The 17,883-nt window shown below is 32.4% G+C and overlaps 1 non-coding gene across 1 annotated transcript; it reads left to right on the forward strand.

Annotated features, from left to right (window-relative positions):
• The first annotated feature begins 14,831 nt into the window (after window positions 1–14,831).
• Window positions 14,832–14,935, forward strand: LOC123613305 (U6 spliceosomal RNA). Its single transcript, XR_006720685.1, has one exon. It is a non-coding gene; the product is annotated as a U6 spliceosomal RNA (small nuclear RNA).
• The last annotated feature ends 2,948 nt before the right edge of the window (window positions 14,936–17,883 follow it).

Here is a 17,883-nt window from a genome sequence, read left to right on the forward strand (position 1 = left end):
GCAATTTCTTAACCCTTCAGCCTTCCTTCACACTGTAGCATGTCTCCCATTTATGTTTTATGGAAAACTACTTGGAGTGCCTGCATGTTCTGTGGTTCTTTCATCTTTATTTTTACTCAGATGGTTTCTTGGGCCTAGAATTCCTTCCTTATTTAGTACTTTTTCCATCAGTATGACTTCTGCTCATGTTTTAAGTTTTAGCTCAGGAGTCAACTTGAGAAAGTCATTTTAGTCTGAATAAATTAGAAGGTCCTGCCTATCTTCCCAGGGTGTCTGTGTCACCCAATACACTGTAAAATATGGAGGGAAAAAATATATTTTATCTTTATTTCCAGAATTCCAACTGTATATAGCTTCTTCTCATAATCAAAGAATTATAAAACCCATTTCCTTCTATTGCCTAGGTTCTTCCTGGCCAATACTTGATATCAAGTTATGCTGAAGAAAAGTCACTGAACTTAATCCTCAGCTCTGCATTTAAATTGTCAATACTCTTCATTCGTCTACCCAGCAAAAATTTTTAAAATTGCCATCTTTAATATAAGTTCCAGGATCAAATATTGGCCTTCTTTTCCTCTTCATCTATGATTTCTCTATAGGTGAACTCTACTTCTGGCCTTCAATCCTAACTGTACACTGATTACTCCAAAATTCCTCTCTCTAGCCGTATGCCTCCTATGAGCACCAGACTCATACTGAAATGACTCTTCAACACCTTGACCAGCAAGTATCTCAAATTACACATATTTAAAAACAGAATCTTACTTTGTGAACACACTTGCAAACCTGCTTCTCACACAGAATTCCCAACCTTAATGAAGGATACCAGCATTTACGCAGTTCTCAGCCGCAAAGTATAATACTCACGGTGGATCCCTCTCTCCGCCTATATTTCATGTCAAATTCTCCTTCAAGCCCTACTAGCTCAAGTTCTAAAATCAGACTCGAACAACTTGTCAGTAAATCCACCACCACTTTCACAGCCCAAGCTAGCAACCATCTTCTTTAGCTAAGACTGCAGCAATAGTCTTGTCCCCATGCTCCCACACTCTTGCCAGGACACTCCAAACCCATACACATAGAGCAGGTGAAGTAAGACATAAACCGTATTTTGTCTTTTCTGTTCTCAGTACTATCCAGTGATTGACAAGGCTTTATAGACTCTGCTCTTTGTTTAGTTTTCTGGCTTAACCTTTTCAACTCTTAACTTAGCTCACTCCCCAGTAGACACCCTGGTTTTATGGCTGCACTTTAAATATGCCATTTCAAATTCCATCTGGAATATGTTTACTCATACTTTGTTTAGCTCATTCTCACTTCATTATAGCTTTTGTTGAAATGTCATCTCCTCAAAGAATTATTTTCTGTGTATCATATACAAAACAACTCCTCCCCTAGTTTACTGCTAAGCACTGTTATCAAATATAAAATTATATTATTTGCTTTATGGTGCATTTTATTCCCTCTATCTAGATTTTAGAGTCAAGTCCAAGACCTTAGCTGTCTGTACTTTACTCATACCCAGTGCTAGAGCAGAGCCTTTCATAAGAGAAGGTCAACAACTGGACCTTCTCATCGCTGATCTCACCTCACCACCAGTAATTTATATCTCTTCAACACTCTTTTGATTATGTTAGATTGTATTTCTAGTCCATGTAGAAAATCATTGTGATAAATTTTACTGTGTGCAATCACCTATTGCTAACAGTCAACAGGGAAAAATTCATTAAAGGATGAATCTTGCAAGAAACTCAATTACTTTAAAATACTTCTATAATACAAGTTTTCAAACTGTATTATAGAAATATATAACTCCAATATAAATAATGAAGTGCTGTTTCACATATAAATTAAACAAATAAAAATTCACTAGAAAAATATTAAAATTATATCTAGAATAGAGGTGATGAAATTGATAATAAAAGCAAGGATTTAAGATATTCTAGCTCCAATATACACCTTCTTAATTTAGATTCTTGGTATCATTTTCCCCAAAATAAATACTGATAATAGTTTGTTTTAAATATACTTACATAAATACTCATTTTTCATAAGTATTCTTCATATATGAAAACTAACATGCATTTGTTTATATTTTGTACATAAAGAGTGCTTATAAAAGTAAAAGTTACTCTCTTCCACTCTTTGCTTTTAAAATATCTGTATCTTGCAGTTTATTCATATCCTTAATGTTGTTCCACCTTACTAGTCAAAAGTAGTAAAAACATTTATGTAGTATTTTGTCTAATATTATTAGGGTGTCATGGATTACTTAACAGATACCTATTGGTAGATAGATTTTAGTTTCACATTTTGCAATAGCATAACTGTGGTAATGATCACCTCTCGTCTTACAATTTTTGTAGAGACACATTAGCATATCTGTTGAATAAATCAGCAAAGTTTATGTGCATTTTAACTGTAGATACTTATTTTATCACCACTTTTTGAATAACTGTTTCTCTGTAAAATTAGTGACATTGTATATCACTAAACTTATGTGTTAACGTTGGTGAAAACTCTGTCTCTTGGTGTTACATTTTAATTGTGTGTGTGTGTTTGAAAAGTTTTTGTGTTTTTAATCCATAACCTTTTACTTTTCTATGAGCTAAATGTTCTTGTCCATTTCACCATTGAATGTTTGGTATTTTATTTCCTGATCTGAGAAAGTATGTCTTTACTTGTAATAGATGACTGAAATATTCCCTTGTCACTTCCTTGCATATTTTTCTATTTGTTTCTACTTAGAAAATTCCCACTTCTCATATTTTTAACTCATTTATTTATTTTCTTTTATCATTTCAAGTTTTAGACTTCTTTCCCTATTCCTAATATATATATAGTATATACACATACATATGCACATACATACATATATACATGTATATGTATACTATATAGTATATATACATATATACACATATATGTATATGTAATATATAGCATGTATGTATTTTATATATGTATTTATAATTAGGTTCTCCCATGTTTTATGTAACACTTTTATGGTTTTATTTTTAACTTATGAATTATTATCCACCAAGCAGTTCATATTGTATAAAGAGTGAAGTAGGCATCTACCTATATTTTTTTGTTTGTACATCTGTCATGAGCCAGAAGGCTGAACCCTATGTATTAAAATGACCCATCTTCTTTACTCCAATTTGAAATGACCTGATACTCAGCTACTAAATCTGTAGGAATTTCATTTATCTCATGTCTGTGCACATTCTTTTACATTCATCTTCCTGTAAAAAATCAGAGGGTGATAAGAAATGCTTTAGTTAAGTTTTAATTGCATATCTGACATGTAGAAATGCAAATCTCTATTAAGTATTCTTTTGTAAAAGTGTTTTTAGGTTATTTATGTACCTATTTTTTCAGTATATTCTTTTTTGTGATTTTCTTTTTCTAGGTTAATTAAAATATAATTGACATACAGCACTATATAAGTTTAAGGTGTACAGCATAATGATTTGACTTACATCACGAAATGATTATCAAAGTGAGTTAAGTGAACACCATTTTACATAGACATAAAACTAAAGAATTAGAAAAAATACTTTTCCCTGTGATGAGAACTCTTACAATTTACTCTCTTAACTTTCAGATGTAACAAACAGCAAGCAAAGTTATTTATATTTATCAAGTTGTACAGTGTATCCCTAGTACTTATCTATATTGCAACTGAGAGTTTGTACCTTTTGACTATCTTCATTCAATTCTCCCTTCTCTACTTTCTGTCTCTAGTAGTCATAAATCTGATCTTTTTTTCTATAAGTTTGTTAGTTTTTGAAGTATGATTGATTGGTACACAACATAGTGATTTAATATTTCTATACATTTTAAAATAATCACCACAGTGTCTGCTTATTATGTGTCATCATAAAAAGATATTTCATCATTATTAACTATATTCCCCACACTCTACATTTCATACCTGTGACTCATTTTCTGTATGGTAAGTTTTTATTCTGCAGCTTTTCTGAACTGATGAGTTCCAGTATTTTTTTGGTGGCATTGTTAGGACTTTCTGTGTATCATGTCATCTGTGAACATTGACAGTTTTACTTTTTCCTTTCAAATTTGGATTCCTCTTATTTCTTTTTCATGTCTTAGTTTTGTGTCTAAAACTTCTAGTACTATGTTGAACAAACATGAGAGTGGACATCCTTGTCTTGTTCCTGACCTTAGAAGAAATGCTTTCAGCGTTTTCCTTGAGTATGATATTAGCTGCAGGTTTACCGTACATGACCTTTATTACATTGAGTTATGTTCCCTCTGTACCCACTTTATTGTGAGTTTTTATTATAAATGTTAAATTTTGTCAAAAGCTTTTTCTACATCCATTGAGATGATTGTATGATTACTTTTTAGCTTATAAATGTTGTGTCACATTGATTTGTGAATACTGAAACATCTTTGCATGACTGGGGTAAATTCCACTGGATGATGGTGTATGATACTTGAATGCTGAATTTGGTTTGCAACTGTTTTGTTGAGCATTTTTGCATCTATGTTCATCAGTGATATTGTAAAGGAATCTAAACATAACACTAAGGATAGTCATCTAGTTTTTTGATTCCTGATTCAACGTAACTATATTAAATAATGGATGTTTCAGGATCTGCCTCAAAATGGTTTTCATTACATTTATTAATTGTTGTCATGATGTGTGTGTGTGTTGTTTTTGGAAGTATTTGCTTTCCAGTAAAAAGCTATGAAAAAATCTATGTTGGTGAAGAAATATAAACTTGGGAAAGTCAAAAGTGATCAAAATAGTGATTTTTATTACCTTACTAGAAGTCTCCAAACTTTATTTGTTCTCTTTGGTCAGAACAGTATGAAGGCCTGCTTTTTCTTTCTAGTCCAGGGGGTCTAAGGAGGTTTTTTTCCATTCTAGTTCAAAAGTTATAGACACTACAAAAACAAAAGCCTTCTCCATTACAGAGGAAACAGAGTAAGAACAAGAAGTCTAAGAAAACGTGTTTGCCAATTAATAGAAATTGGGGAGAGAAGAGAAAAAGATAGAAAGAGGTTACGTGGCTGTAGCCTCTGAATTTCACTACAATGTCTATGTGTCTTGTAATTACTATCTTTTTAATAATCTTCATCCCTTGAAAAATGCTGAACAGTTTACCCACACTTGAGAACTTGGATTCACCTTGTGGAGGGAGAACTCTGGGACTCAGTATGCATAATCCTTAGGGAGGAATAAAGACAACAGAGGTAAATAGTCTTTGAAAGCTAGCATAACAGATCATAGAAAATTGTCTTAGTGAATTATTTAGGGCACCTTTAGAGGAAGTATAACTTAGAAGCAGGTACCACTTTCTCCCTCCCCAATCAACTTTCCCTGTGATTTGAACTTTCCTGCTCACATCATCTAACTTCTTCCCATTCTCTGCTGGTAATGTATGGCTTTAGTATAGTGTACCATAAATAACATTAGAAAAAGTAGGGGGTTGGGGAATGAGAGTCTCAAAGCAAAAATTGTACCAGATAAAGTTAAACAGGCAATGAAAAGCATATTCCAGGACTATTGCAGAAAGGGAAAAAGTCTAGAACTCAGTCTGAGCACAGCTCTACTGAAAAAAGGAGTTAAAAAAAAAAAAGGACTGTTGAATTTTTAAGAGCTGGAATGGGAGGAATCAGAGGTCACCTGTGTTTGCTGATTGGCCTTCTCAGAGGAAAGGTAAACTTTCTTCTATCTTCACGACAGGAGTTAGTTTTAGAACTTGCAGCAAGGTCAAGTCAAAGTTAGGCTTTTACCCTCCCACAGAAACTTGGAGACAGGAGCTCTGTCTTCCTTGATGATTATATTTCAAAAGGATGGCTTCCTGATGCTTGAGAAAGACATTCCTGGATTGTAAGCCTGGCAAGAAGCTTTAAAAAGATTGACATCTAAAGGAGTCAAAGAGAGAATTTACAAGTTTTCTAAAGTAAACGTTCTAAGAAAAGAGAGGTCAGGGGCCAAAAGTCATGAGAAACTTGTCTAAAATTTAGTGAAGTTAAGGGGAATATTAAGGTTCTGTAAGTGAGGAGGCATAATCTCTCGTGAGTGTTTATCTACATGCGTTAGTTTTTTTGATGTTTTATGTTTACATGGGTTCAGGGCAAAAATTATCATTTCTCTATGTGGATTCATAAAACTTATTTTATGTACTATTATGTTTTATAATCTAACACGTCAAAGAATTACATTCCTTTTCCTCAGAGTATATGCATGGAATCTCATAATGGAAATGGTAGAGGCTCTAAAATTAGGAGATAGTGTGTAGCAGTGTAGAAGCTCATGCATTTTGCACTCTGCACACTAGGAATGCAAATACTGGACTCTCTCCCTTTATTATTCTTAGTTCCTGTATGTTTATATTTCTTGGTATCTGTACCACTCTCCTGCCTCTTTCCCTGTTCTGTCTGCCTCAGGTTTGAGCTATAATAGGGAAATGTGATTGCATTGATTAGTCACTGGCTAGTAGTATGTGTTACTATTGAATAGAGACTTCACATTAACTCCTATATGGGATGCTGGACTTTTCCGTGACTAGCCTAAGGATGGCAGCCTTGGAATCAAGTCTAAAAGCCTAGTGCCTTATGCTGTGTAAAGCCGAGTACAATCTGCTGTGCAAAGCCTACTACAATCTTCATTAAGCTCGATTACTATTTATCTGAGGACTTAACTTAGTTCAAAGGGGTTATGGCTTTGGCAGCCTTTCAGAGTATTAGTTAACTATTTCAAATGCTGTTTAAAGAGAATGATGTTCAGTATCCACTGAAAAGGGTGAAATTTCTTGAAATGAAGAAAAGCCCATTCAGGAGGTGAGAAATATATGGGTACAGATGGGAACGCAACTGTGGAGTTCCTAAGAGGAAGCAGAGAGTGAGACATGGAGATACAAAGGAATAAATTTGTAGAGAGATACACATATGTGTATTTATTAAAAGCCTCCTAATATTTACTAATTTTGTCTTTTTCTTCCTTGTCTTAATAAAACCACACCCAGCCTGGAAAAATAATACTCTCACCATCATCAGGGTACATTGATTATTTAGCTTATTGGCCTGACTTCTAGAGTATCAGACAATAGACCATGGAATTATTTTATGTGACCTATATAAATGTCCACTTTAGCTGGAATAAAAATATATATTCACAATATGAGCATCAAACACCTACAACCCAATGGTCATAATGGGGCTGTGCATAGTAATAACCTGGGTAAAATTTCCATTTACATGTAGCTAAGTGCCGTTCCTAGTCTGTACAAGAATTTCTTCTAGTGGAGTCTATTACGTTTTCAGAAAGCGCTTCAGGCTATGGTGACGAATCTCCCTGGTTAAGAACTACTATTTTAAGTTGGTATTTTGCATAAATACTGACCTGTGAATATGCTGAAGAGGACTCAGTGATCACCATGACAAGAAACCACCAAGAGCAAGCAAGAGTACCAGTTAATTTTTCAGCTACAGTAGCCGTCAAAACCTAGCATTAAAATAAACTTACTATAGGATCAGACATTCAGTTGTTTTTCTCATAAAGTGTTAAAATTAGGAGTTTCAAAAATAATGAGCCACTTTTAATCATAGGGCTGTCACTAAATTTTTTGGAAAGAGCAAAAGTTGTTGCTGTGGTTTGTTTGTTTTTTACCATGATACGCACAAAAAATATTTTAATACGTTTTCACCTAATCTTTTTTTTCTTTTCTATTTTTTGTCTTGTGTTGGTATATAGTACAGAGACATTGATTTTAAATATTTAAAAATTTTCAAAAATATTTAAATAGTTTCAAAGAGCTGTATGGTTCTTTGAAAAGTTTGGATGTTTTTCATTTTTATTCTAAAATTCAACCTGCTTTTTTGTGTGGATTTAACCACTAATGTTTTGAACTGCTATTTATATTGTACTTTTTACTTGAGAAGTTACACACAGAATTAATACTTAGAGTAGTTTCCATTTCCTTAATTAATATGAAGTGACTATGGGAATGTGGAAGTATCTGACGTTTGTAGTAAATTAAATTTAATTTAAACATCAAAAATTGCTCAAGCATGTAAATCAAGATATATTCGTTCCGAATACCATCAAGTTATCGTAAGAACATATCAGCACTCAAAAAGCTGTTTCACAAAGATTTGGAACCATAAACCTATTAAAATTGTATTTTCTTTAAAAGAAAAATACAGAAATTGCTAATCAAAATCTGAATGAATAAAGTGATAAATCACAGCTCTTCACAAGAATTTTAGAATGTACTCTGGAATGGAACACCTAGGAAAATATATTTGAGAATAATAATATGAAACAAATCCATATATTCAAATATGGAAGAATTTTAAATTGGATTTAATTTTTTATAGTCCAAGGATAACTATATATACTCATTTAAATTAAGTGACTAGAGAGTAATGGCCCTCTGTTCAAGCAAACTCAATAAAAAATATTAGTAAGCAACATAAATAATGTATGCATTCACATATCAGTACATTTATTAAGCACTTACCAAGTACAGATCACCAAGTAAAATTGTTAGATCCTATTGCCTATTAAAGGCTTTATAGCTCCTGCCTTCAAGAGTTTATATTCCAGTAAAGGAAATAGTCATATTTTAAAATTATAACATCTTATAATTTATACTGTAAAATAGATGATATTAGCAAATATAAAAATGATAGATATCCTAGGAGTGAGTTTTTCACATACACGTTTGATGAAAAAATAATAAAGCAGGACTGCTGCTAGAGAATAAAATAAATTTTGTTTACTATTACAGAGACAGAAGTAAAAAATATATAATTTAAAAATACACAGTTTATATTAGCTTATATTGTTATGATAATTATATTTACATTTATACAATTGATACAAGTAAAAGTTACATGATGTATTGTGAAAAAAAAATGGTACCATTGAAGCATTTATAATATTTATAATAATACGTGCCTAGTGCAAAATTACTAAACCTAAGAATTCAAGTTTCAAAATACAGTACAAGATGCCATGTAACTAATTAAGGTGGTTTATTTGACAGCAGATGGAGATTTTAAAGGAAACGGGTGCCCAGTTGGTTCTGCTTCAAAGAATTATCAGAACTTTGTATTTTAAAACAAATCACCTCCAAAATGTTTTTAGTTGTAGAACCTGTTCTTTTCCAATCTTCAGTCATCCCGTATTTCTGAATCCTGATCAAACTTTTCCATTCTGCAAACCTGAGTGACTCTCAAATGAACATACTTAGAATAATCAGTGTCTTTCATTTCAACTTTGCCTGCTTTTTTTTTCCCTGGGTTAAATTTGCATAAATAGCCCAAAGGACTGCCCATTAGAAACATAGTATTTCATGAAAAAGAACTCTAATATTCAAAAAATGAAAATGTCCAGAAAAATTGAATTTTCCCTTAAAATGAAGATAATGGATTTTCAGTGTTGCTGCTCAAAAAAAAGGCCATGTAATACTGATGATATTGCAATTTGAGTGATGTCTCAAATTTCTTCCATAAATTTCAATCTGAGTAGAAGTATCAGGCCAAAGAATCCTCAAAATCAATTATGCCGTGAGAAGTACCCTTGAAATCTGTATATAAAAAGGCTACATTTTCTAAAAGAGAAAGATTGGATGAGGGACGTAAAATTCAAAGGAAAAAGCATGAAGAATGTAGAGTTCACCTATCTCAGACACACATGCTAGCTAGAGTAGTCTCAAGAAAAGAGACAATAATGAGGTGGAAAGGAAGGTTCTACAGTCAGCAAAATTAACACAGCTTGGAAACTAAAGATAACATAGCTGAAAATTTCAAACATGGTATTCTCTCAGTACTGAGCGTAAGTAGCGAGCATTATAAATACACTCACACTCCATGGATGTTAAGTGCCTTTAAAAATCAAAGTTTATACAAGGTCTTACAAGGTGAGACAGAAATTTTTCATTGTTAATGAAAAGATCCCTCAAATAGATGACTCAAATCCAATCACAATGAAAGAGAGAAATTTAAAAATAATAGACATATTAGAATGTCAAGAAAATGTCAGAAAAGTTAGCTGATCTTCCTAGGTCAGTAGCATTTATTTAGGCCCTGAATACCAGACAGCTGGATCTTTAACTGGTTTTCTAAAATAACTCTCAGGCTCTTTTCTCTTGGCTCTTCTGTGGCTCTTTTTTCTTTTCCTGACTGCAATTTATCTTGCACAGTATCTCTGGACTAATCTCCCTTAGGTCCTTTTATTCTGTTAGTGTTCAAAAAATCTACAACAGCTCCCAGTTGCCTTCCTAAACAGATTTAAACTCTTCTTGCATCTTTCTTTTTTTTTTAATATTCCCTGCAAGTTTTCTACCTCTCAATTAGACAAGACTATTTTCCGCTACTCCCAACTGCAGAGCTTTCTCTAGAGTGTGTATCATCATTCATTTGCACCATGCACTTGCCTACCATCTGAATACTCCTCAAGTTGCTTCCTTTCTGAAATAACATCTTCTCTTCTTCACCAGCTGAAATCCTTCCTATCCATTCCTTAAGCTTCAGCTCAAATCCTGTTATTGCCACTTTCCATAGTTATTGTTTACTTTGGCTTATGCTTATTAATCCCAGCTCCAAATTCTTGTAGTGGTATTGTTTGCTCCAAGTAATTTAGAATTTAAGTTTGTTTGTTTCTTTTTTTTTTTTTTTAACTAACATTAATGGGCACAAAGTCTTAAAACATCCAGAAGGTAGGAAGCTACTTGGAAGCATGAATCACATATTAAATTTTTAAATTACAGGATGGATGGTGAATGGATAGACTAAAGAGTTCTACCTCATTTCATTAAAAATGGGATTCAATTAAAATAGATATTGTACAATGAAAGAAAACAAAAGTAAGTGAAGAAACGGAATATAAAGCAGTGTGTTATTTTCTTAGGGCTGTGATAACCAAGTATGACAAACTGGATAACTTAAAGCAACAGAAAGTTACGATCTCAGAGTTCTGGAGACCAGAATCTGAAATCAAAGTGTTAGCAGGCCCATTCTCCCGTGGAGTAAAATCCTACCTTGCCCCCTTCCTAGTTTCTGGTGCTGGCTGTCAATTCTTGGCATTACTTGGCTTGGAGTTGCATCATACTAATCTCTGCTTCTTGGGGTTCTTGAGTACTAAATCTGAAATATTTCTTTTGTCATCTGCCATTCTTAGGAGGTATTATATATTGTGTGTGAATTTGAAGAATTTCCTCTGTAATCTAAACTCACATATCTAACCTCGTACTTGAAACCTCCACTGAGATGTATCACCAAAACTTATTGTTGATTATGTCCCTAAGGTAACTATTTCACTTGCCGATGTTGTTATTTCTCACAGCACAGTTTATCTTCTAGTTCTCTCATATGGTTCCTGAATGTTCCTTGCCTCTCTACTCCATATGGGGGAGAGGACAAGAGGGGAGCTATCCAGCAAACTGTATTTGCCAGGCTCCCATACTAATTGGATTTAGTTTAGATATCTTTCTGTGTTTTCCTGACTTCCATTTTCTATTAACATCGTAACTATCAGTTATGTATATATTTTTCCTAGTAAATGTCAGATAGCTTTTTCCCCCTCTAGCTGCTTTTAATAGTATCACTTTATCTTTGATTTTCAACAGTTTGATTATATTACACTTAGGTATGTTTTCCTTTGTACTTGTCCCTCTGGAATTCACTGGCAATATCTTCCAACTAGTATGGGAAATTATCAGCCATTACTTCTTCAAGTTTTGTTTGTGTCTTAACTCTGTGTTCTTCTGGGACCCTTTCCTCACCAATTTACATGTAACGTTCATGCTTTGTCTTGTTGTTTTGTTTTATGTTTGTCTTTGTTCTCTGTCTGTTTTACTTTTCATATATTTTCTAATAATGTATGTATGAATTCAAGATAGCATGTGTTTGGTCAGCTTTTAATCAGATCCATGAGATCCACTTGATGCTTCTTTATTTTTTTAAATTGATTAATATTTCATTGAGGTGCATTGGTTTACAACACTATATAAGTTTCATATATACAACATTATAATTCAAGTTCTATACAGACTCCACATCATACTCACCACCAAAAGTCTACTTTCTGTACCTCACTATATGATTGACTTCCTTTATCGTTTCCTCCCTCTACCACTCCCCTTTCCCTCTGGTAACAACCAGTCTGTTCTCAGTATCTGCATATTTTTGTTTTATTTGTTTTGTTTATTTATTTTTATTCCACATGTAAGTGAAATCATACGGTATTTGTCTTTCTCTAATTTATTTCACTTAGCGTAATACACATTAGGTCCATCCATGTTATCACAAATGGCAAGATTTCATCTTTTTATGGCTGACTAGTATTCCATTGTATATATTTATCCCTTCATCTGTTGATGGGTACTTAGTTTTTTTTCATATCTTAACTATTGTAAATAATGCTGCAATGAACATAAATGTGCATATGTTTTTTTGAATTAGTGTTTTTATATTCTTCAGATAAATACCCAGTAGTGGATTAGCTGGATCATATGGTAGTTCTATTCTTAATTTTTTGAAGCTTCTCTATACTGTTTTCATAATGGCTGCACCAGTTTACATTCCCACCAACAGGGTATGAAGTTTCCATTTTCTTCACATCCTCTTTAACACTTGCTACTTCTTGTCTTTTTGGTAAGAGTCATTCTATTGGACATGATATGATATCTCATTGTGGTGTTGATTTGAATTTCCCTAAAAATTGGTGACGTTGGACATATTTTCATGTGCCTCTTGACCATCTGTATGCGTTTGAAAAAACGTCTATTTAGATCCTCTACTCATTTTTCAATTGGGTTGTTTTTTGTTATTTAAGTTGTATGAGTTCTTTTTATATTTTAGTAATTAATCTCTTACCAGATATATGATTTATAAATATCTCCTTCTACCCAGTAGGTTACTTTTTCATTTTGTTGATGATTTTCTTTGATGTGCAGAAGCTTTTTACTTTGATGTAGTCCCATTTATTTATTTTTCCTTTTATTTCCCTTGTCAGAGGAAACAGAAACAAAAAGATATTCCTAAGACTGATGTCAAAGAATGTACTAGCTATGTTTTTGTCTAGGAGTTTTATGTCTTACATATCTTTCTTACAGGTCTTACATTCAAATCTTTAATCCATTTTGAGTTAATTTTTGAGTACGGTTCTACTTTCGTTCTTTTGCATGTGACTGTTCAGTTTTCACAACACCATTTATTGAAGAGAATTTCTTTTCTCCATTGTATTTTCATGGTTTCTTTGTGTTAGATTCGCTGTCTATGTATAATGGGTTTACTTATGGGCTCTAAACTCAGTTCCATTGATCTATGTCTTTGTCTACCAATGCCATGTTGTTTTGATTGCTATAGTTTTGTAGTATAATTTGAATCAAGGAGTGTGATACCTCCAGCTTTGTTTTACTTTAATCAGCATTGTTTTGGCAATTCAAGGTCTATTGTGGTTCCAATCAAATTTTAGGATTTTTTTGTTTTAATTCTGTGAAAAATATCATTGGGATTTTAATAGGGACTGCACTGAATCTATAAATTGCTTTAGGTAATATGGGCATTTGTTAAATGTTGATTTTTCCAATCCATGAGAATGAACTCTCTTTCCATTTCTTTGTGTCTTCTTCAATGTCTTTTAACAGTGTCTTACAGTTTTTAGTGTATAGGTCTCTTACCTCCAGTAGTTCTGGATGAGGATGGAAGTGATAGAAAAAAGTAGAGAAAGTAATTTATATGTATAAATTATATGTTTAGGTATATACACATATACATATACACAGTGAAAACAAAAACAAGAGCAAGTAATATTTATTAAAAACTGTAACTTAATAAAGCTTTTCTGAAGTAAGAATTATGTCTTCATATTAAAAGGGAATATCATATAGCAGACAAAATTTTAACAAGTAGCCAAAATCAAAACATATTCTGGTAAAAACTGCTTTAAGCTTACAATGCTTTCATAATTAAATTGCTTTAAACAACTTTAAAGATAATTCCAGTACTACTTAAACTATTTTAAAGCATAAACAAAGGGGAAAAACTTCCAAATCCTTATTACAAGGTAAGTGTAATATTATAAAACTTGATAAAAATTGCTCTAAGAGGATCCACAAAGTAATCATTCATGTGACTATCAGTAAAAATTTTTGATTTCTATATTTAATATGTTTGCAATAAAACACCATATTTTAATTTTCCTAATCTAGAACATTTAATTATAATATTCATGTGAAAGGACAGATATGCAAGAATTGAGAAATCAGTAAACCATGAAAAAGATATTCTAGACCCTCTCCCAATATGAAATGTATTTTATGTCCTTTATAATTAAGATATTGGAATATGAATGACCCAGAATAGAAAATCTGGAAATACACCTATTGGCAAGGAAAACTGAGTATATTATGAACACAGAATCAGAAATCATTGAGCAAAAAATATCATTTATAATGAGCAGTGTTGGAATACTATCATAGCCATATGAAGAAAAAACAAGAAGATAACTTCACACAGCAAGTATCAGAAAAAAAATGTGTGAATTCACCTATAAACTTGAAAGTAGGGAAAAGTCCTAACTGTGATTAATAAAATAGAGTCAATAAAGGGTAAGATTAATAGTATTAATTTTATAACTTTTTCAAAAACTATCTCTGACAAATAAACATTACATTCAACAAAAGACAAAACAGTAAAACCTAAATGCAATGAAAATGTTTATAAAGTCCATCAGATCTATTCATTAATAGAATTTTAAGATACAATATATTTGTGATATAAACCAAGCCAGATACTCAGATGTATCCTAAAGGTATTTTAAAGATAAGAAGAAATGCAAGGTGTCACTTCAGCAGCACACATACTAAAATTGGAATGATAGAGAAGATTAGTATGGACCCTGTGTGAAAATGATATGTAAATTAGTAAAGCATTCTATATTTTTCTGTATACTTAAAAATGATTAAAATAGTAATTTTATGTTACATGTTTTACCATAATAAAAAGATATCAAAATATAAATGAAAAAATTAAAATAATGTGGTAAGTAAAAAGAAGCGCAAGGACACTAAACTTCTTCAGTCATCTCTATTTCAGTAAAAATGTTGGTATTAGTATCATTCTGAGTTCATATTTATACTAAAAAAAATTTAAATCTAGCTGGTTAGATTAGTCTCAATAAAAACAGTGAGAAAAGACTAGACATGATGTACCTCTTGATGTGTTGCAGTAGGAAGGTCGCAACTCCTCCTATTTATCAAAAAATAAAATAAATTTGATCATCCTTCTAAAATGTAACCACTTTCTTACAGGAAGTAAAGTAGCGTGTAGACCATCTTAAGTGAAACAAAAGAGTACAATAAGCAAAATCCAAAAGGTGCAAAATTATTATACAATCAATGCCCCTGTTTTCTTTATTGAATAAATTATAAGAAAAAAGATGGGAAGTTTATAAATTAAAAACAATTTAAACTATACCAAAAAAAGCAGTATAAACTTTGTTTCCTGATTCAAACAATTGTTTGTAAATCAAAAATACTGTAAGATATTGGAGGAAATGTGAATCCTGTGTATTTCATAACATTAAATGAATTATACTTAAATTACTTTAGGGGAAATGATAAAATATTGGAATAATGATTTTTAAAGTGTCTTTTATACATACATATGAGGGATCGTTGGATGCAGTAATTATTATCTAGGATTTGACAGAAAAAATATCCAGGCTGAGGTGTGGGATGGCGATTAGGTTTAGACTTGGAGAAAAATTGATTGTTTTGCAACTGGATTTTGGATCCATGTGGGTTCATTATGTTCCTTTTTTCTTTTCAGTATTTGTACTGTTCCATAGCATTTTTATGAAGTACGAGCACTAATATCACAGACAAAAAGTAGTGAAGGAAAAGCATCCTTTCAAATTATTTACATGGCTGTGAATAAGAAAGAACAATGAGAGAGAACCTAAGCTTATTATGCTCTATTTATCTTCTTTTAAACTCTTCATTGCTTCAACCCACTTTCCATCGAGCTTATGCTTTCCTATTTTAAAGTGCATATGGCTAGATGTACATGAAATTGTTAACCAAAAATAGTTGGTCAAATTCTTTTGTAATAAAGTAACATGCCTTGGCTTTTTTTTTTTTTTTAAACATAATCTTAAGGATTAGACATTAAATGCCAAGTACTTTTTAAAGTATTTTTGCTATTTACTCTCCACCTGGGAGAAATGTGACCTCATTCCATGTTCTAAATAACACAATAGTGCCCTAGTGATTAGTGTATTAAGACAGATGGAAGGAAAACACATGGCTTTGCACTTTTAACAACCTGCTCAATATTAACCAGTTACCAAGGCATTTAAAAGCAAAGCATAAAAAATTCAATTGATTAAGCATGGTGGGCAATAAATTAAACAAACTCTATATTTATGTTACTAATACGGAAGTAACAGTCTTTTATTTTGAGTGACAGCCACCACAGTCAAGGTTTAGAACACTCCCATCCCCCAAAAATTCTTCTTACGTCCCTTAGTGGTCAGTCGCTCTACCCACACTTGCTTCTAAATAATCACTGATCAGCCAGAAAACAAACTATGGTTTTGCCTTTTCTAGAATTTCACATAACTTTTATACAAAACCATAGAGTATGTAGTCTTTAATAAGTGGCTTCTTTTACGTAAGTGCTGACTGTGCAGTACTGGGAAACTTGGCTGTATCATTCCTGAGTGGCTTCTAGATATAATAGAGAAAGCATTGAAGAATAAGGCAGAAGACCTCACTTCTCTCTCTCCTGCCCTAATCCGTGAACTGATACATATTTTAATTTCTTTCATTCAGCAACAGTAAGATAAGAATAGTACCATTTTGTTCTCTTCAAGGCTGCTATGTTAGATCTGATTAGAGAGAGTGTGTAAAGTGCTTTCTAAAATGTGATACACTACACAGGTGTATTCAGAAGAAAAGAACAGCAGAAGTAAGAGAAATGACAGCTTTTTAAAAGATACTATTAACGATGAGTAAATGTATATTAAAATATAAAGTTCTCAAATTCAATTTTTTCTTTGTGGCGATGGGAATAAAATGGAGAGAAACTGTGAATGGATTTTTATGAAATTTGAGTAAAACAGAAAAAAGTAAAACAAGAAGTATAGAAAAGCACTATTAAGCCTATATAAATAAAAATAGCTAGCTTTAGAAATAAACTGTATGATTTTAATTATTTTCTTCATCAACGTCAAGAATTTATTCTACATAGGACACATTATTTGCCAAAGTTATATTTATCAAATAGAGCATATAATTCTCATCTTCAAGTTTCATCTACTTTCCCTGTTAACATTGGAAAGGGACAAATAAAATGGCTTTAAAATGAAGTTAAAGGACAAGGGGAGAAAACTGTTCCTCCAAATTAAACTGTAAACATTATGTGAATGTTGACATTTCTAACTTAATGAAAAAATAGTTTTTTCCTCTTAGTTTTTGTTTGTTTGTTTTATCTAATGTCAAGATGATGAAGTAAAGTGGATTGCCCTCCCCATTGTGGATGGGCATCTTCTAATCCACTGAGGGACTGCATGGAACTGAATGGCAGAGGAAGGGAGGATATGTTCTCTGTGATCAACTGCTAGGCTGGAATATCCTTCTGCCTCTGCCCTGTGACTGGGAATTACAACTTTATCTCCTTCAGACTCAGTGAATTACGTAGCTGGCCTCCCTGGGGCTCCAGTTTGTAGACAGAAGACTGTGGAACTTCTCAGCCCCCATACCTCTGAGCCAGTAAGCCAATTTCTTATAGTAAATTGATAAGTCAATCTCTCTCTTTCTCTCTCACAATCTATCTATTTCTATATCTTTATCTGTATCTATATCCATATATTCTACTTGTTCTGTTTCT

The sequence above is a fragment of the Camelus bactrianus genome, chromosome 3 (assembly GCF_048773025.1).
Source record: "Camelus bactrianus isolate YW-2024 breed Bactrian camel chromosome 3, ASM4877302v1, whole genome shotgun sequence".
Taxonomy (NCBI): domain Eukaryota; kingdom Metazoa; phylum Chordata; class Mammalia; order Artiodactyla; family Camelidae; genus Camelus; species Camelus bactrianus.